This window comes from Somniosus microcephalus, chromosome 6 (assembly GCF_052327205.1).
Source record: "Somniosus microcephalus isolate GS21.2 chromosome 6, FLI_Smic_1.0, whole genome shotgun sequence".
In the NCBI taxonomy this organism is placed as follows: domain Eukaryota; kingdom Metazoa; phylum Chordata; class Chondrichthyes; order Squaliformes; family Somniosidae; genus Somniosus; species Somniosus microcephalus.
Window position 1 is genome coordinate 36844750 of NC_140992.1, and position 21084 is coordinate 36865833.

Below are 21084 nucleotides of genomic sequence, written 5' to 3' on the forward strand. Positions count from 1 at the left end.
ATATGTTTCTTAATCTTATGCGATTCTTTCCGAAGTGTTGGTATAAGACACCTTAACAGGGTATACCATTGTCTTTTTTCCAAAGACTCAGACATCAGGAGCCTCCTACCTCCTGTTTCAATAAGGCTATTGATTCAGTGTCAACAACTTATCTTATCTCAATCGCCTGTATGCTGTTCACAGCTTCTCCATTGTTAGGTTTTCAGATTTTCAAGCCCAGTTTGTCATGTTTTAATAAAGTCAGAATTCTTTTATAGAATGGTGTATTTTTCTGAATAGGTATATTGCTTATTCCTTCACCTAACTTTTAATGGGGTATTTAACAGCGATAGTACTGCAAACGAGCCAAAGTTTTTGTCAGTTTCACAGATTACACTGATTGCTGGCTCTGTGGCGGGGGACGGGGGGGGGGGGTGGGTGGGTGCACAGCACATCCTGTGGAGGAGCAGTGAACGACTGACCGCAACTTCAGGAGTTCCGCATGCGCGTGCGCTAAATCCTGAAGTTGCGGTCAGTTTCAAAAATGAAATGATGGCGAAGGTTGACAGTTCACCGTCACCAGGACTGCAAATTCCGGGCCAATACCCTTAGTTATCCTTATAATAACAGTGGATGTGTTGCAGATTAGCTCTATAAGTGAGAGCATTAAAGAGAAGCAAATGGATTTCCTTTTATCCAAGCATAATATCCAGAATCAAAATATTAGATGGATTTGTGGCAAAAAGAGGAACCACTTGCAGCTGGGGAGGGCTCCGCTGTACATTAACCTGTTGTTAGCCTTACATGGGGAATGTCTCTTTGCCAAAGCCCCTTACATGAGATACTTGATTAAACATAGCATGCAGCATTAGACTTAGACACCTAGAAGACCCAGATGACTGGCACATCACAAGATATTCTGCTTGGTCCTTCCACAATGCTGTAGGCAGATGTCTATGAAATAGCTGTTGAGGAAATTCTGAGACTGGGCAGCCGGAATCTTTATCTTGGAGTCGGGTTGCATGCGTGCGGGCCATGTAGCGGGTCGGGAAACCAATGTTGTGAACAGCGCATTCTTAATGCGACTTTTACTTAATGGCCCCAATTAAACTAGTCATGCGTGTTTCCCAGCCCAATTAAATGGAGTGGGTCTGTTGATGCCATCGATGACTCGTTTCCAGCATGGATATTTAAAGCAGCTTTGCACACATCTCATATGAAGGTTGGTATAGGAGTGAATAAGTTGGTATCCAGAGGTCTGAATAGTGTCATAAAGCTGATAAAACTGTTGGTCATGGAGACACAAAGGCAGAGGGCCGCACCAAGATTCAATGATGCTTCCCTCGATGTTCTGGTGCAGGCAGTAAGAGCACGCGGGGAGGTCCTCTTCCCTGGCGATAGACACAAAAGACCACCCAAAGACACAAAAAGGGCATGGCTGGAGATCGCAGAGGAGGTCAGCAGCAGGGATGTGGTCAGGAGGACGTGGATCCAGTGCCAGAAAGGATTTAATGAACTCATGAGGTCAGGAAAGGTGAGTGCAATGCCACACTCATCTTCATCCTGATGTGCCTGTCACCACTACCCCATCACTCTGCCTTCCCAAGCCTACTCCTGCACATCACTCCTCACACCAACCTACTATGCACCTACTCATGTCCCCATCTGACTAACCACCACTGACACTCACCCGCATCCTAATGCAATCATAGCAAGTAGCACCACAGAAGGAGGCCATTTGACAATGTTACGCCACTCCCTCATAGTCACCCTCTACAGATGTAGCCCATCCATTCCTTACATTAATTCCATCACTCTCACTGAAAGTTCTCTTCTTTCCCTTCTTGCAGGAGAAGAGAGCCCACAACAATAGGGAGAGGCAGCGAACCAGAGGTGGCCCTCCAGTCTTTACTCAATTGACTCAAGCAGAGGAGGCCCTGGAGATCTCTGGAGTTGCAGAGTTGCTGGCGGTGGGAGATGGAAAGAGGGGGACATCCCAGCAACCTGGTAACAGAATTACATCTCATACAGCCACAAGGCATACAGCAGTCACTCATATGGTGACTGTTGTCAGCAGCCAGTGAAATGTCATCATGTGCATAATGGTAATGTTACCCATTCTTATTATAACACTTCTAATTCATCTCTTTACACTCCCATAGGTCCATCAAGTAGTGTTGTCACCTGGTGTCTCCCACATCACAAGTGAGCAAGAGCAGATGGTGTTGACTGGGACAGCAGTGGAGACTCCTCACTGGATGGTGCAGGATGCTCCGGCTCTGCTGAGCTGCATGCAGACGCTGAGCCTCGGGGGCCATTGAGAAAGAGGGTGATCTTGGAGGGGCAGCAACAATTGCATGAGACTCTGGCAGCTTTTGCAGCCGCGATGTTGCAGGCAATGGCAACAATGTGCTGTTCCATGGAAGAGATGGCCACCTGCATCGAGCAGCAAATGCGCCAGTCAAATGAGAACATGCTTGCAGTGGACAACAGATGGCAGATGCCCATAGACCTCATCTCGCGGAGGGATATAAACGTAGACTTGGACATCAGCGCCCCACTGATGTGCAACAAGGTGCTGTCCAGCATCTTGCTAGCAGGGAAGTGTGCGTGGCCCAAGAGCGGGATGATGGTGAGAGGGGACATGGAAGTGGGGGCTCTTCTCAAAGCGCTCACACTTCTCCCCCGTTGCCACCCCCTCAGTTAGAGCCCCAGATGCTTCCTCAAATCCCGATGGCTAAGTCTCTCCCTGCACAGTCGCAGGAGGAGCAGTCTTTGGAGGGACCACCACAGGCTCCAAAACCCAGAGCACGTCCACCAAAAGTGTCTAAGCAGTCGCAGCAGGGTAGTGAGCAGCCTGCCTCTACCTCTGCTGAAGCCACAGGGGTTGCATCTCGTAGAAGTACTCGGAAAAGAAAAAAGACACAATCCTAGATGCACAAGGGTATGCACGTGGGCGTATGAACAAATGTTAGTGTTAAGTTTCAGTTATATTTATGACACAGTTAAATTTATTTCTTTGCGCCACTTTCTGGTCTTGTCCATTTTTGCTTGCTACCTGGGAAGTGGCCTTGTCACTTGGAGTGAATGGTGAGACATTACTTAACCTCGTGCAATGGGGGTTTGGGTGAGAGGAATGGCTTGGTCATTGTAGGGCTGCTTTATGGTGTTGATGGGGGACGGGTGGGGGGTGGAGGGTGGGAGAACTTAGTACAGGATGTGGCAGCCATATGGGTGCATTGGAGCAACTTAAGTAAATTTGGCCATTATGAGGCCATCCCGGGCCTCCCAGGCTGCAATGTGCACCGCTGCTGGTGCCATTTCCACCTCAGGTTCCTCCTCCTCCTCCTCTGAAGAGGCTGTGCGCTCTGTACCTTGCTCGTCCTGCAGCTCCGATCCTCGCTGCTGTGCTATGTTGTGCAGCATGCAGCAAATGATGATGATTCTGGAGACCCTGGCTGGGGCGTTGTTATGTCTTGTAGCGCTCGTAGTGCTTTGTAAAGACAACTCTGGACTCGGTAGTTTGTAATTATAACTACTGTTTTATTTGTGTTGTAATGGCTGCCTGCCACATGGTGCGGGGTGATATTTTCAAGTGCTGTGCGGCGCCTGCGCACTACTTTCCCAGCATCGTAGTGCTGCTACACTTGATTTGAGTGTTAGTACACTCGTACAATGTAGTACCAACATAACTATGTAACATCCCTCTTGCCCAACAAAACTAATTACATCAATTTTCTATTTTACAATGTTTCCAGTTGAATAACGTTAACAAAATACAGAACGTGAGCTTTCTTTGCTCAATTTATATACAGATATTTGTTCATGTTGTTTTACTGTTCTGTGTGAATTATAATTGTCTTTATAATTATTCGCGATACCGCTCAGGTGGTTGTATGTTACTCCTCCATCTTGTGGACTTGGCTGTAACTATTCCTTTCTGCGGTGTTTTGGTGTGTTCTTTTCTTGTTGCCGGTGCTGTCATGTTTGGCTCTGGAGAGTGCATGTTTTCAGTTGTTGTATTTGAGGTGTTTGTTTCTGGCGTTATATTGTTTTCCGTGTCTGGTACCCTAACTGCTGTTAATGTTGTCCGCTGTTTGACAACTTCAGGTGAGGGTCTGATATGGATCCTGTTTCGCCTGTATTGGTTTCCAGGTTCTGTCTCTACCAAGTAAGATCTTGGAGTATCAGCTTTTCCAATAACCTTGGCTGGATTCCATGTTCTCAACAATGGATATTGTATATGCACTGATTGCCCATTTAGCAGCTCCGGTAGTGGTTTTGCATGCTTGTTATAGTGTGTGCTCCCCATCGCGTGTGTTTCCATCAGCTTCTGCTGAACGTCCTCTTGGTCCTGGGGAGGATATACCTTTGCTGGTAGAGTTGTTTTGTATTTTCTACCATTTAGTAGTTCTTCTGGTGATTTCGAGTCTGCTCTCAAAGGTGTCGATCTGATTGCCAAAAGGGCGAGGTCTTGGTCTTCTCCCATCTCCTTGCTTTTAATGAGAGCTCTTTTGACTGTTTGGATCTGTCTTTCAATAAATCCATGTCCCCTTGGGTAATGTGGGGATGAGGTAATTATTTTAAATCCGTATTTTCCAGCCAGTGCTCTGAATTCGCTGGAGGTGAATTGTGTCCCATTGTCGCAGATGACCTTCTCTGGGATGCCCTGTTCTGCGAATAAGTTTTTCGCAATTTTTGTGATTGTTGTGGCTCTCATGTCGTTTATCCTTCTGACAAAAGAAAATTTTGAGTAGTAGTCTGCTACTATGATGTACCACTCCTGGTTGCACAGGAACAGATCTGTTCCGACCGTGTGCCATGGTCTCGGGGGTACTTCCATTTGAATCATCTCCTTCTGCTGTGTGTTTCGGTATTTCTGGCATATGCAGCATGTGGAGACCATTTGTTCTATGCTTTTGTACATGCCTATCCAGTACACAGCTGATCTGGCTCTTAGTTTACATTTCTCCATCCCCATATGGCCTTGGTGTATTAAGCGGAGAAGTTCCGTTTGCATCATTTTTGGTATTATGATTCTTGAGCCAGCAAGGAGAACACCGTCCTCCACCGAGATGTCGTCTCTGATTGTCCAGTACTGTCGGATTTGGTTTTGGACCTGCTGGATCTTCTCTGGCCACCCCTGTATTACCTGTTGCATGAGTAGTAGCAACTCCTCTTCTTTACCAGTCTCCTCTTGAATTTGGCTAAGCTTTGTGGGAGTAACATTTATGAGGTGGTGTATTTTTACTGTCAGGCCCTTCATCTCGTGTTTTTCGTGTGGTGATAATCGAGACAATGCATCTGCCAGTGCCATTTCTTTCCCTGGCCGGTATTTTAATTCGAAGTCGTAACTTTGGAGTCTTAACAGTAACCTTTGCAGTCTTGCTGGGGCCTTGCTTAGGTTTTTCTTGTAAATTTGTTCGAGTGGATGATGGTCACTCTCTACCTCGAATTTTCTTCTGTATAAGTAGGTGTGGAACTTTTCGCATCCGTATACTACTGCCAATAGCTCTCTTTCAATGTTTGCGTACCTTGTCTCTGCTGATGTCAATGCCTTCGATGCGAAAGCTATTGGTTTTCCTTCCTGCACGAGGGCTGCCCCTAGCCCCCTGGTAGAGGCATCTACCTGTAGGGTGACAGGTTTTTTTCTATCGTAATAAGACAGGCTGGTTTATTTACATAATAATTCCTTTAGGTGTTTGAAGTTCCTCTCATGGGATTCTGACCATTGGTATTCGGTGTCTTCTTTTAGTAATTCTCTTAGGTTCGCTGTGTAGTCTGACATGTTCGGGATGAAGGAGCTCATATACTGGACCAAGCCGAGGTAGCTTCTCAGCTCCTTCTTGTCGTTTGGAGGTTTCATCTCTGCTATCGCCTCGACCTTTTCGGGATTAGGCTTGACACCCTCCGGTGTGTAGATCATGCCAAAAATTTGCATTTCGTACTTTTAACGATGCACTTCTCGGCGTTCAGCTTGATGCCAGCCGTTCTGGTGCGCTCCATGGCCTCGTGCAAGTGCACGTCGTGGTCTCTTTCATTTGATCCGTAAACTTGGATGTCATCAACGATTCCAATGGCTCCTTCACAGCCTTTGTATGTTTCATCGATCTTTTGTTGGAAGATGTCTTGGCTGACTTTCAACCCAAATGGCAGCCGTAGGAATTTATAACGCCCCAATGGTGTATTAAAAGTCGTCAGGTTAGTTGATTCTTCGTCCAGTTTTACGTTCCAGTAGCCGTTTCTGGCAACCAGTTTGGAGAAGACTTTGGCTCCTGCCAGTGCTGGTGTGATTTCTCCTAATGTTGGTGTGGGGTAGTGGTCCCGCTTTATTGCCTGGTTTAAGTCTTTGGGGTCCAGACAGATTCTGAGCCGCCCGTTTGGCTTTTCCCGTACCACAATCGAGTTTACCCAGTCTGTGGGTTCAGTGACCTTTGCGATTATTTCTTTCTCTTCCATTTCTTTTAGTTCGGTGTATAATTTTTCTTTTAGCTCGATGGGTATTTTTCTTGGTGCGTGGATGACGGATTTTACCTCTGGATCTATTGTTATATGGTACTTGAACTCCCCGAAGCATCCTACAGTGTCATCAAAACATTCTGGATACATGTCCATCAAATGTTTCGTGTCCATGATTTGTGGACGATTCTCCAGTGGGGTGTTGCTGTCGACTTTCAGTGATGTTTTTGTTAGTTCGTGGTTTACCGAGATTAACCCCAGCTTCTCGCAGCTGTTTAATCCCAGAATCGCCGGTCCCTCGGAGTAGGTCACATAGAACATGCAGTTGATGTTTCTGCTTTTGTGTGTTCCTTTTATATAGGTTGTTCCGAGTTGTCTGATCTCACTCCCCCCATACGCTGTCAGCGTGACGTTGTTTGCTTTTAAACATCCTCTTTTCGGGTATCTATCTTCGCCTAAGTTTTCGGGGAAGATCCTCTGGGAAAGCCTCAGTGGAAGGATGTTGCTCTGAGCTCCTGTGTCCAACTTTACTTTTAGATTGATGGTTGTGGGCTGTCCTTCGATCCTCTTTTTAATCTGGATGATAGTGTGCCATTCTTTCTTTGGGGTGCTTTCCGCTCTGGACGTTTCGTACAAGAGTACCTTTATGGTTTCAATGTTCAGAGCTTTGTCGTACCCGCAGTCTTCGTCATCTTGCTCACCCATGGTATGGATTTTGTTTTTCTTTTGTTGGTTCTGCTGGCCACCTCTGCTTTTGGTGTGTAGCCCCTCTCTTTTAGCTCTGCACATCTTTTGCCAGTGGTTTGCTTTACCACACGTGTTGCAGCTTGTTCCATACGCTGGGCATTTTCTTCTGTCTGTGTAGTCATGTTTTCTTCCGCAGTTTCTACACATATTCTTCCCGCTGTCATATACTTGTTTTTGTGTGCTGTGCTTTTCGCACACTGCATCCGGTTCGGGAGTTGTCCGCAAGTCAGCCGTATGAGTATTCAGCGTTTTCATCTGTTGTTTTGTGACTTCGTGAGCCCTCGCTGTATCTATGGCTTCTGATATTCTGAGTTTTTCTTTTCCTATTAGTTCTTTTTGCACTTCTGTATGTGCTGATCCCCATATTAATTGGTCTACCAGCCTTTCTTCTAGTTCCATAAACTTGCATTTGCTGGCTTCGTTTTTTAATCTCATCAGGAAATTGTCAGCCGTTTCACCAGGTTCCTGCCTTAAGCTTTGGAATTTATACCTGTGTATGCGGTGGTTTGATTTAGGCTCGAGATGGTTACTGAACTTTTCATAAATCTCCGTAGGGTTCGTTTTATCCTCTTCAGATAAACTCCAGCTGTTATAGAGATCTAAGCCTTTTTCTCTCGCCCACAGTAGAATGTAGCTGACTTTTTCCTCGTCGGAGGAGCCTTTCAGGAAACTTTTAAATGTAAGCTCGCATTTTTGCTTAAATTTCCGGAAAGCTTCCACGATATCGTTGGCTTCCCAATTCATGATGGGGAGCATATTTGCGGTCAGTGCATTGGATGCCGCCATTTTAGCTGCCCGTACAATTCGCGGTTACAGCGCTGCAGAGTTTACTTTTAAATTTCTTTCTTCAATCTGATATCGTTTTTTATTTGCGTAAGTTTTACTCACTTATACCGCTGCCACCATGTTATGTCTTCTAGCGCTCATAGTGCTTTGTAAAGACGACTCTGGACTCGGTGGTTTGTAATTATAACTACTGTTTTATTTGTGTTGTAATGGCTGCCTGCCGCATGGTGCGGGGTGATATTTTCAAGTGCTGTGCGGCGCCTGCGCACTACTTTCCCAGCATCGTAGTGCTGCTACACTTGATTTGAGTGTTAGTACACTTGTACAATGTAGTCCCAATATAACTATGTAACAGGCATACTTAAGGCTTCCTCCAGATCTCTCAAGGCATCTGAAGCGCATCTTCAGCATGCCTATTGTTTGCTCTATGACACATCTGGTGGACATGTGGCTCTTGATGCGCCATCAATTACTCAAAAGACTGAGGTTAAGCGAGTAACAACCAGGCTTTTATTAACTAAAGAATGAAGGTCTAGTCTCGAGTGGTCGACCCGTCCAGAATACTAAGGGACTGGGAGGTAGTCACTTATACACCTGGAATAGTGGGAGGAGTCAGCCGAGGCATGTCCAGACCTGTACCTAGTGGAATACACATACACGTACAGACAGGTATAACAGTGGTTTACCACAGCTCTCATTATAATGCTCCTGGGCCTCAGTACTTGGCCTCCTCAAGGTTGTCATGAGCCACATCTTCAGTGGATAGCCCTTGTCTCCAAGCAGCCAGCCGGTAAGCCTGTTTGGAGGTGCAAAGAGCTGAGGGAGGGTGGACTGGCGCAGCGCAAAAGAGTCATGACAGCTGCCAAGGAATCTGGCGCACACATGCATGATGATCTTTTTATGGTTGCAGACGAGCTGCACATTGAGGGAGTGGAAGCCCTTGCAGTTCACAAACACTCCTGGGTGATGTGGGGGTGCCTTTATGGCCACATGTGTGCAGTCGATGATGTCCTGCACCTGTAGGAAGCCAGCCAGATCTGCAAAGCCGAGTGCCTGCTCAGTAACACTGGCCTCATCAATGGCAAAGTTTACATAATTGATTGACTTGTGAAACATGGCATTGGTCACCTGGGTGATGCATCTGTGGGCGGCTGACTGCAAGATCCTGCAAATGTCTGCTGCAGATCCCTGGAAGAAGCCTGAGGTGAAGAAGTTACATAGAAACATAGAAGATAGGAGCAGGAGTAGGCCATTTGGCCCCTCGAGCCTGCTCCACCATTCAATGCGATCATGGCTGATCATCCAATTTCAGTACCCGGTCCCTGCTTTCTCCCCATACCCCTTGATCCCTTTAGCCTTAAGAAATATATCCAACTCCTTCTTGAATATATTTAATGAATTGGCCTCTACTGCCTTCTGTGGTAGAGAATTCCACAGGTTCACCACTCTCTGGGTGAAGAAATTCCTCCTCATTTCTGTCCTAAATGTCCTACCCCTTATCTTTAGACTGTGACCCCTGGTTACATAGAAACATAGAAACTAGGAGCAGGAGTAGGCCATTCGGCCCTTCGAGCCTGTTCCGCCATTCAACGAGATCATGGCTGATCATCCAAACCCTAGCACCCGGTCCCGACACCGACAGCCATCCCACCCAAGCCCTATCCCCGTAACCCCGTAACCCCACGTATTTAATCCCCCCCTAACACTAAGGGCCAATTTTTATCATGGCCAATCAATCTGGACTCCCCGACCATCGGGAACATCCTTCCTGCATCTAGTCTGTCCAGTCCTGTCAGAATTTTATAAGTTTCAATAAGATCCCCTCTCATTCTTCTAAACTCCAGCGAGTACAAGCCCAATCGTCCCAATCTCTCCTCATACGTCATTCCTGCCATCCCAGGTATCAGCCCGGTGAATCTTCGCTGAACTCCTTCCATGGTAAGAACATCCTTCCTCAGTGCTTACCTTCAGCGACTGGTGCACAAGGACATCCAGGTCTTGTTGCACTTCCCCTTCTCCCAATCTATTGCCATTCAGATAATAATCTGCCTTCCTGTTTTTGCCACCAGGGCGGTGGTGACTTTGGCAGCCATTGGTAAGGCGAGTCCACCAGGTCCTCTGGGCAGCAGGTCTTGTTCCAGCAAGCCACAGATGTCTGTGGCGACCTTGCGCAATAGCCTGAGCCTCCTGAAGCACTGCTGCTCAGTCATGTCCAGGAAGCTTATCCTCTGCCTGTATACCCTGTGTTGGGGGTATCACCTCCAGTGCGGTGCAGCCCTGTGCTGACCCCCTCTCTCCTGTGGAGCATCAGGTCGGTGAGGAGAAGGCTGATGTTATGGCTACTGCTGCTGTTGTGGCTGCTGCTACTAGTGTGGCTGGTGTTGTTGGTACTGGGGCTCATCTTGGTCCGATTCTGAGGTCCAAGGTGAGACAGCATTTGCGGCACCCATGCTGATGCAATAGATGGCAGGTAAAGTGGAGATCAGAGGCCCAATCTTCAATGTTCTGATAGTGACTAGCAATGTGGTGTGAGTGGCTTCTGAGGTTGCAGAAATGACCTGCAAACTGCTGACTGCTAAACCTCTGCACAAAATCGAGTAAGCAAGAGCCTTTCCAGTAGTCAAGTAAGCAGGTGTAATGTGGGAACATTTATGTGTTTTTCCCAGATGTTAATTAATGCACTCACACAATGGCTACTGAGCTTCTACTTCCCCTTCACAGGCGAGGTTCCCGAGGTGCGTAAATCATGTGCTCCTGAAGTTAAAGCCAAAAGCTGCTGTTAAAAACCCTTTTAAGGATATCTCAACCAGCATTTAAGTACTTGAATGAGGTCGCCCGCCTCTCCTGAGCGGGCCCATGGCGCACTGGGAAAAGTGCCCGAGTTAAATGCAACGGGTGACAGCAGGTTCCCGACGCGCTGGCAATTGAGGCGATTTTAACTGCTGACCCACTCCCAAATCCGCATGCTCGGGACTAGGAAAATTCCAGCCGACATGACAGCTGCTGAAGGAGAGGCATGTGAAAATGTGCTCATATATCCACAGCTTAGTGCTTTTCTTGCTTAGATTGTAGAGAGACAAGGGGGGGGAAATTTGGTTGGTTGCGCCACCCATTAGCGCCTAAAGAGGTCTAGAAGTGGGGCGCTAACCAACTAGCGCCTGGGCGCAGCGAACCCTGCACCTCTTCCCAAATTGAGCGGACATTTAGCGCCAGCGCTAAACCATAGCGCCCGCTCACCGGCGCACACAGATCATGACAGGACAGGAGGCGGCAGTGAAAATACAACACCAGAAAACAGGTAGGTGACTGGTTGGTGAGTACTTTCACAAACTTATTCTAAGTAGAATTCAATAATTAAGCTAAATCGTAGTAAATAAAAGGGTATTGTAAGGGTTAAGTCATGGAAGGGCAGCTCGGACCCGTGTCATGCTTCTCCTGTGCCATGTGGGAAATCAGGGACACTGTCCCTGACAACTATGTGTGCAGGAAGTGTGTCCAGCTGCAGCTCCTAGCAGACCGCATGGCGGCACTGGAGCTGCGAATGGACTCACTCTGGAGCATACGCGATGCTGAGGATGTTGTGGATAGCACATTCAGTGAGTTGGTCACACCGCAGGTAAAGGCTAGCTCAGACAGTAAATGGGTGACCAAAAGGCAGGGTAAAGGCAGGAAGGTAGTGCAGGAGTCACCTGCGGTTATCTCCCTCCAAAACAGGTTTACCGTTTTGGGTACTGTTGGGGGAGATGACTTATCAGGGGAAGGCACCAGCAGCCAGGTTCAGGGCACCATGACTGGCTCTGCTGCACAGAAGGGCGGGAAAAAGAGGGATAGGGCTATAGTGATAGGGGATTCAATTGTAAGGGGGATAGATAGGAGTTTCTGTGGCCGAGACCGAGACTCCAAGATGGTATGTTGCCTCCCTGGTGCAAGGGTCAAGGATGTCTCGGAGCGGGTGCAGAGCATTCTGAAGGGGGAGGGGGATCAGCCAGTTGTCGTGGTACATGTAGGTACCAACGATGTAGGTAAAAAGAGGGAGGAGGTCCTACAAGCTGAATTTAGGGAGTTAGGAGCTAAATTGAAAAGTAGGACCTCAAAGGTAATAATCTCTGGATTGCTACCAGTGCCACGAGCTAATAAGTTTAGAGAGAGTAAGATAGATAAGCTAAATACGTGGCTTGAGCAGTGGTGCAAGGGAGAGGGATTTAAATTCTTGAGGCATTGGAACCAGTTCTTGGGGAGGAGTGACCTGTACCAAGGGGACGGTCTACACCTGAACTGTGAGGGAGCCGATGTCCTCGGGGTAATATTTTCTAGGGCGGTTCGGGAGGATTTAAACTAATTTGGCAGGGGGATGGGAACCTAGGTAGTGGAAAAGAGGGAAGTCATATGAAGTTAGAAATAGATGGTAGAAAGGTGAGAAGCAATAAGCAAAGGAGAGAAACACAAAGGGCCAAACTAATTCATAATGAGAGTGTGAAAAAAGCAAGCCTGAAGGCTTTGTATCTTAATGCTAGAAGCATTAGGAACAAGGTGGATGAATTAGTTGTGGAAATAGAGGTAAACAAGTATGATTTGATTGGGATTACAGAAACGTGGCTGCAGGGTGGGCAAGGCTGGGAACTTAACATCCAGGGATATACAATATTTAGGAAGGATCGGCAAAAAGGTAGGGGAGGTGGGGTAGCATTGCTGGTAAAGGAGGGGATTAATGCAATGGAAAGGAAGGATATTAACTCGGATGAAACGGAATCTGTATGGGTAGAAATGAGAAATAGCAAGGGGAGGAAAACGTTAGTGGGTGTGATATATAGGCCTCCAAATAGTAATATGGAGGTGAGGGAAGGCATAAAAAGGGAAATTAGAGAAGCGTGCGATAAGAGCACAGCTGTCATCATGGGTGACTTTAATTTACATATTGATTGGACTACCCAAATTAGTAAAAATTCTGAGGAGGAGGAATTCCTGGAATGTTTTCGGGACGGTTATCTGGACCAATATGTCGAGGAGCCGACTCGAGATCAGGCCATTTTAGACTGGGTATTGTGCAATGAGAAGGGACTTATCAGCAATCTTCTTGTACGAGGCCCCTTGGGTCAGAGCGATCATAATATGATCGAGCTCTCAGTCGAGATGGAGAGTGAGGAAATTGAATCAGAGACTAAGGTCCAGAACTTAAATAAAGGGAATTACGAGGGTATGAGACGGGAATTGGGTAAGATTGATTGGGTGGTGTTTCTGGGGGGATTGACAGTGGATAGACAATGGCAAGCATTCAAAGATAGAATGGAAGAATTCCAGAACATGTTTATACCGGTTTGGCATAAAAATAAACCTAAAAAGGTGACTCAACCGTGGATAACGAGGGAAATTAGGGACAGCATAAAATCAAAAAAAGGGCATATCAACTGGCAAAAAAAAGCACCAGACCGGAAGATTGGGGGCAGTACAGGATACAGCAAAAGAGGACAAAGGGATTAATCAGGAAGGGGAAAATAGAATACGAAAGTAAACTTGCAGCAAACATAAAGACAGACTGCAAAAGCTTTTATCGGTATATCAGGAGGAAAAGACTGGTAAAATCCCAAGTCGGTCCCTTGCAGTCCGATTCGGGAGAATATATAATGGAGAATAAGGAAATGGCAGACCAATTAAACTCATACTTTGGTTCTGTATTCACAAAGGAGGACACAAATAACCTCCCAGGAATATCGGCAAATATAGGGACTAATGAGAGGGAGGAGCTGACAGAAATTAGTATCTCTAGGGATATGGTGTTGGGTAAGTTGAGGGGACTGAAGGCCGACAAATCCCCGGGGCCTGATAAACTACATCCTAGGGTACTTAAGGAGGTGGCCCTGGAGATAGCAGATGCTCTAAGGATCATCTTCCGGAACTCCATTGACTCGGGAACAGTACCCGTGGATTGGAGGGTAGCTAATGTTACCCCAATATTTAAAAAGGGGGGTAGAGAGAAAGCAGGGAATTATAGACCAGTAAGCCTTACATCGGTTGTGGGCAAAATGCTAGAGTCCATTATTAAGGATAAAATAGCGGAGCACTTGACAAATGGGGAAAGGATCGGACAGAGTCAACATGGATTTACAAAGGGTAAATCGTGTTTGACTAATCTGCTGGAATTTTTTGAGGAAGTAACTGGTAAAATAGATGGGGGAGAGCCAGTGGATGTGGTGTACCTTGACTTCCAGAAAGCCTTCGATAAGGTTCCACACAAAAGATTATCATGCAAAATTAAGGCTCATGGGATTGGGGGCAAAGTATTAACGTGGATAGAGAACTGGCTGGCGGATAGAAAACAGAGAGTTGGAATAAACGGCTCGTTTTCGGAGTGGCAGGCAGTGACCAGCGGGGTGCCGCAAGGATCTGTCCTGGGACCCCAGCTGTTCACAATATATATAAATGATCTGGATCAGGGAATTGGATGCAATATTTCCAAATTCGCTGACGACACTAAACTAGGAGGAGGGGTGGGCTCTGATGAGGATGTCAGGAGGCTACAGTGCGATTTGGACAGGTTGGGGGACTGGGCGGATACGTGGCAGATGCACTATAATGTGGATAAATGCGAGGTTATCCACTTTGGGGGTAAAAACAGGAGGGTGGATTATTATCTAAATGGCAATAGATTGGGAGATGGGGAAGTGCAGAGGGACCTGGGTGTTCTTGTGCACCAGTCACTGAAGGAGAGCATGCAGGTGCAACAGGCGATTAAGAAGGCAAATGGTATGTTGGCCTTCATATCAAGGGGGTTCGAGTATAGGAATAGGGATACCTTACTACAGCTGTACAAGGTGCTGGTGAGACCACATCTGGAGTATTGTGTACAGTTTTGGTCGCCCCATCTGCGGAAGGATGTTCTTGCCATGGAAAGAGTGCAGCGGCGATTCACCAGGCTGATACCTGGAATGGCGGGAATGACCTACGAGGAGAGATTGAATAGTTTGGGCTTGTACTCACTGGAGTTTAGAAGATTGAGAGGGGATCTCATCGAAACATATAAAATTATGGCAGGCCTGGACAGGCTGAATTCAGAGAGAATGTTTCCAATGGCAGGGGAGCACAGAACCAGGGGCCACAGTCTAAAAATAGCGGGCAAATCATTTAAAACAGAGATGAGGAAGAATTTCTTCACTCAAAGAGTGGTGAGCCTGTGGAATTCCCTGCCACAGAGGGCTGTGAAGGCTAATTCAATAAATATTTTCAAGAGAGAATTGGATATATTTCTGAAGGCTAAGGGGATTAAGGGTTACGGAGAAAAGGCGGGGACGGGGTACTGAACTGATAAGATCAGCTATGATCTCAGACGAAGATCAGCCATGATCTCATTGAATGGCGGAGCAGGCTCGAAGGGCCGAATGGCCTACTCCTGTTCCTATCTCTATGTTTCTATGTTTCTATGACATCATTTCAGTGTGCAACGCCCTTGGGGCGCCCCGGACCGGAAATTCAGTGGCGCCCCCCTCCGTTCCGCCTGTCGCTACCAACGACAGGTTACCGTGAACGTTTCCCAGTTGCTGTCGGGCTGGCGGTGGGGGGGGCGCTATTTAAAGGGGACTCTTCCTGGATTATTAGTGGTAGCCATTTTTGGACGACACCTTCTGTGAGAGAGAGAGAGTTGCTCAGAGACAAACGGAGAGCCATTTCTGCAGTGAGCCAGTGCTGACTGAGGAACTTTAGCCTTCTGATCATAACTTTGCAGTTGGTAAGTTTCTCAACCGGCATAACTTTCAGTGCGCACTTACTATGGGGGCTGCATTGGATGTCCTTCTCAATCATATTGACAGGGCACAGGGATAGAGTGGCAGGCATGGCCAGACGGTGGAGGGCCAACAGACGTTGGCATACGAGACCTTACGCTGCCAGGGTTTTCCGCCAACAGTTTTCGTATATCAACATGTCGGAGGAGCAGTGTTTCCGAAGGCTGCGCTTCAGGAAGGAGGTGGTCACTGAGCTCTGCCACCTGCTTCAGCCAGATCTGCAGCCTCAACTAAGGTGCAGGACATCTCTGTCGGTGGCTGTGAAGATCACTGTGGCTCTCATCTTCTATGCCAGCGGCTCCTTTCAGGCCGCTGCTGGGGACATTGCCAACATCTCACAGTTCGCGGTGCATTGCTGCATCCGTCAAGTGACTAATGCCCTCTTTAAAAGGAGACGGCAGTACATCTCCTTCCCAATGACCCCAGACAAGCAGCGAGAGCGCGCAGAGGGCTTCGCAAGGATAGCGGGCTTCCCCATGGTGCAGGGCGCCATTGACTGCACGCATGTGGCTTTGCGGGCGCCTCTAGAGAATGCGGAGGATTTCCGCAACCGAAAGGGGTTCCATTCTTTGAATGTGCAGCTGGTCTGTGACCACCGACAGCTGATACTCGCTGTCAATACCCACTTTCCAGGCAGCAGCCACGACGCCTTCATCCTGCGCCAGACTTCTGTGGCAGACCTTTTCGAAGTCCCGGCTCACCCAGGAGGTTGGCTTCTCGGGGACAAGGGCTATCCTCTGTGCCACTGGCTGCTGACCCCACTCCGTTCGCCCAGCACCCCTGCTGAAGAACGATACAACGAGAGCCATCAAGCGACCAGGAACATCTTGGAGCACACAATTGGCGTGCTGAAGCAACGGTTCCGCTGTCTGGACCATTCTGGAGGAGCCCTTCAGTACTCACCTGAGCGAGTCTCCCACTTCGTGGTTGTGTGTTGCATGCTGCATAACCTGGCAATCCTCAGGACCCAGCCAATGCCACCAGACATTGAAGCACCAGCAGAGGAGGAGGAGGAGGAGGAGGAGGAGGAGGAGGAGCAGCAGCACCAAGACGGGAGGGAGGCACAAACTGCAAGGGCCGTCTGTTAGAGGCTTATAGCAATTCGCTTCTAGGCCCCTCTGAGGGAATGCTTTCTGCCATTCCAAGAACATGAATGGAACCGTGCTGCTACCCCTAAGCCGGTCAAGGCAACAATTTGTGCAAAGAACAGACATGGACATTATGAATAAATAAACTTCTTTATTTAACAAACTGTGTATCCTTCCCGCATGACAAAGCAATGGAAACAAACACCAAAACAAACAGACTGCCACATAACTGGCTCTCACACCCTGGAGACAATGTCCAAAACATAACCAACATTCAGACCAGCATCCTCGGCCTTGAATGAAAGAAATAACATAATTTAGCAGCACCTCCTACTTTTTGCCCCTCGATGGTGATCTGCTTCCCTTGCAGAATTGCCCCCTTCCCGCCCTGCAGCTCCTCCGTAATGGGACCCCAGTGGTTGCAGCAAGGCTGGGGGAGGCCTGCTGACTGTCCGAAGCTAAGACTGCAGATGTCCTTGAGGTACGGCCTGGACCAGCTCTGGGCCTGGAGGGCCCGGCTGCTGACTGCTCCAACTCTGCATGGGCGGCAGCAGTCTGTCCTACAGGTGGTGGCAGCTGCAGTGGAGAAGTGCCAGTGATGGCATCAGGAATGCTGTCATCCTGAGAGCGGACAGCAGCTCCCAGGTCGGCCGACACACTGGCACTCTGACGGGGCAGCACCGCAGCATGCGCAGCAATCGGCTGGTGCACAGATTGCTGGCCTGCTGTGGCGCGGTGAGGGCCCCGGGGAATCCTACCCGATCCAGCGAGGGTGGCAGCAGTCAGTGCTCACGTGGCCTCAATCTGCGTCTGCATGAGACCAGCCACTGACTGCGTGGCAGCACTCAGCACTTGCGTGGCAGGTGCCAGTGCTTCGCCGAAGTCCTGGACAATCCTTGCCAGTGCTGCGCCGAAGTCCTGCACACGGCCCCCGAGCTTCCCTACCCCCCTCGCGTTGTTGCAGGCCGCTGGGTCCTGGAGCTGCATCCCCCTCAGACCATTCCCCCCCGCTCCCCCCCAGGGAAGGCGTCTCCCCAGTCTGGACATGGGCTGGCTCGCCTGAGGGTGGCACGGATGGTCCGGCTTCCTCCTCCTCGTCGCCTCCAGAGTCACTCGCACTGGCAGCTTGAGGGCCCGCCTCCCAAGCTGGTGATGCAGCATCTGAAAGCAGGGAGGTTCAAGAGTGGCTTTAGCGAAAGGACAGGGTGGCAGCAAGGGATGCATGAGTGCTGCAATGCTCTGAGTTGGCTCGAGAGTGAAAAAGCATGCTGGTGTGGGGAACAAGTGGAAGGAGAGAGGTCAAAAAGGTGATGACCTTACCATTGCTGTCCACAATGGGGTCGGCATCTTCAGAGGCGACGGGGCCAATCATCCGGCTTGCCACAATCCGATGGACTCGCTCCTCCAGGTCTGTGAGGGTCTGCAGGTGAGGCCGGCCTCCTCTGGTCCGATGCTGTTGCCTTCTATTATGGGCCAGCTTGGCCTGCAAGAGAAAGGACGGGGTGTGAGGAAACCTGCAGCCCTGATCTGGGATGACATGCCTCCCATGGTCGATTAGCCCTTACATTATGCTACCCTGATCTGGGATGACATGCCTCCCATGGTCCAGGAGCCCTTACATTATGCACAGAGCTGAATGTGCGTGTGTGTTTCCAGAAAGGGCCATGGGTGCTGGATGACAGCTGGCCATTGGGGCTTTGCACACCCTCTGGCCATAAAGTGAGGTCCAGATGGAGGGATGAAGATGATTCTGAAAAAGGCACTCACCCTGATGACCTGAGTGAGGTCGTTGAACTTCTTCCTGCATTGCACAGGAGTCCTGGGAACCATGCTGCTGGAGGTGACTCTGTTGGAAACCTCCCTCCAAGCTCTGCGATAGTCGCTGTGCTGAGGCCTCCTGCCATTCTCTGGGTAGAGTACAGATCGCCTGTGCTCCACCGCGCCAACCAGAGCATCCAATGCCACCTCGCTGAAGCGCTGCGCTCTCTCCCTGGCCCTCTCCATGTTCAGGCAGTTGTCGACGCCACAGGTAGGTTACCGCTGAGTTTGAGGCCTACGATGCGCAGGGTGCGGCTGGAGATGATGATCGAATCGCCCCTTTAAGAGCTGTCCGGCGCCAGCGTGTCTGGCTGAACTCGATAATTGACAGCACCTGCACTGCGCCCGCCCGTGGAGATAATGCGTCGCGCCGCCGGGTTAGCGCCTTAAGACTGCCTGATTTAGCGCCGCCATCACCTTCAGGGGCGCAGATACCCAATATCGCTGGAGGTGGCGATAATTTGCGCCTGGTGCTAAACTTTGCGCACTGCCAATACTAGCGCCCCAAACGGGGCGATACCGAATTTCTCCCCCCAGGAATCATTCCAACTTTATAACATATGTGATTTAACTTCCGATGTCACAGCATGCCACACACGGGGCTTGGTTTTAACTCCCGGACGGGAATGCGTCTGGCAGTGGCAGTAGGCAGGCTCAGCTGATTTTATCATGTTTGCGTTCATTATCCTTACCTTTATTCACTTCAACAATATGTGCTTATTATTCCAGTCTCTTGTGTACTGGGACCTGATCACGTCACTTATCTTCATCTACAAGTTTTATTATATGTAGCCAAGTGGGAAAATGCAGTGAATATTTAAGTCCACTAGATGGCGCGGTTCATTTTCCCCTTTAGAATTTGAAAAAAGGAGAAAAGGGTTATGGGAAGGGCCATGTGATGCCAAAGGAACCTCCCTTTTCTTCACAGCCTCCATTTTCTAGATCCAGCGTGAGGGATGTGCTCTGAGGAGAGTTGGGCAAGCCACTGCCGTATTTTATCGACTGTGTTTTATGTATTTACAATTTCATCCTAAACCTAGACCCAAGTTATTAATACAGAATAAAAAACCCCAAAAACGAAAGTTCGTGTCCTGTGCTGCTCCATTTCGCCAGGCTACACATTTTGGTACCAGGAGTGGGGTCTGTTAGCTTGGAGTTTCTCAGGCTTGGGAAAGTTACATAAAATACGGCAGTTGGGGAAGAGCGGTGTGGTGCCAAGTGGACCTGGAGACGGACGGAGAGTGCTGCCTGGGGTTGCTAAGGAGGACCAGACCAGACAGACGGGATCCAGAGGGCGCCAGGACCAATCTGGGAGAGGACCCATCAAGGCACCGAGGAGAGACACCATTGGAGAAGAATCGTCGCAGCGGCCATCCCATTCAGTGACTGTCAGGGACTTGTGAACTGAGTCAAAATGTTAGACCCTCCTGAGGAGGCGGGTGGAGCTCACAATTCGGATGGTGAGGACAATACCTCTAGTGTGGGTGAGGGCAACCAGATAGATCAACTCAAGGCACAGATTTCAGAGTTGAAAAAAACCCATGACCAAGCAATGGCAATTATTGCCACTCTAGGTAATGGGGCAACCATACATGTGTATGTACCCAGAGAGCGTCAGATCCAACCATTCAGTGGTGAGGTATCCAAAGATAGTCGTTCAGTTGATGAGTTCATTGAAGAGGTTGAAAGTGTACTACGAGCTAGAGATCAGACTCCTGCAGAGCAGGTAGATTTCATTCGATCTTTGTTGAGGGGGGCAGCCCTACAGGAAATTAGGCTACGGTTGGGTGGAGAGCCTAAGCAGCCCAGTGACCTGTTCAGTTACCTAAGGGGGGCTTTCACCGAAAAACGCAGTGAGTCCCAGCTGTTAGAAACTTTCTATGGACGCAAGCAAGAAGAGGGTGAAGATTTCCGAGAATACTCACATGCACTCTCTCAGGTTATTAGAACTTTGGTAAAGCAATCACCTGATGCTGTGCCGGACACAAAACGGGTTGTCAGAAACAGATTTGTTGATGGTGTTAGAGATCCCTCACTCCGGAGAGAGTTGCGCAAGTTTGTACGAGACAACCCCCAGTCTACCCTGTTCGATGTACGTGAGGAAGCTGTCTTATGGTCCTTAGAAGACCAGCCCTGTAGCACTAAAGTTGCAAAGAGCAAGAATGTAGTGTGTGACAGTACGGGGAGGGATCTTCAGTGTTCTGCCATTGGGGTACCAGGCAGCCAGGCTGTCACTTTACAGGATGTTCTTAAAGTGGTGGCGGAACAGGGTAAAGCTATCGGGGAACTAACAGAGGCAGTACGGGGTCTTGCTCTACAGAAGGAAAACACGGGTAATGACAAGGTTGGGAAACCTAGAGCCAAGCCAAAGTTCACTGATGAAGGTCAGCCTATTTGCTTTAAGTGTAACGGGGCGGGGCACATTGCCAAAC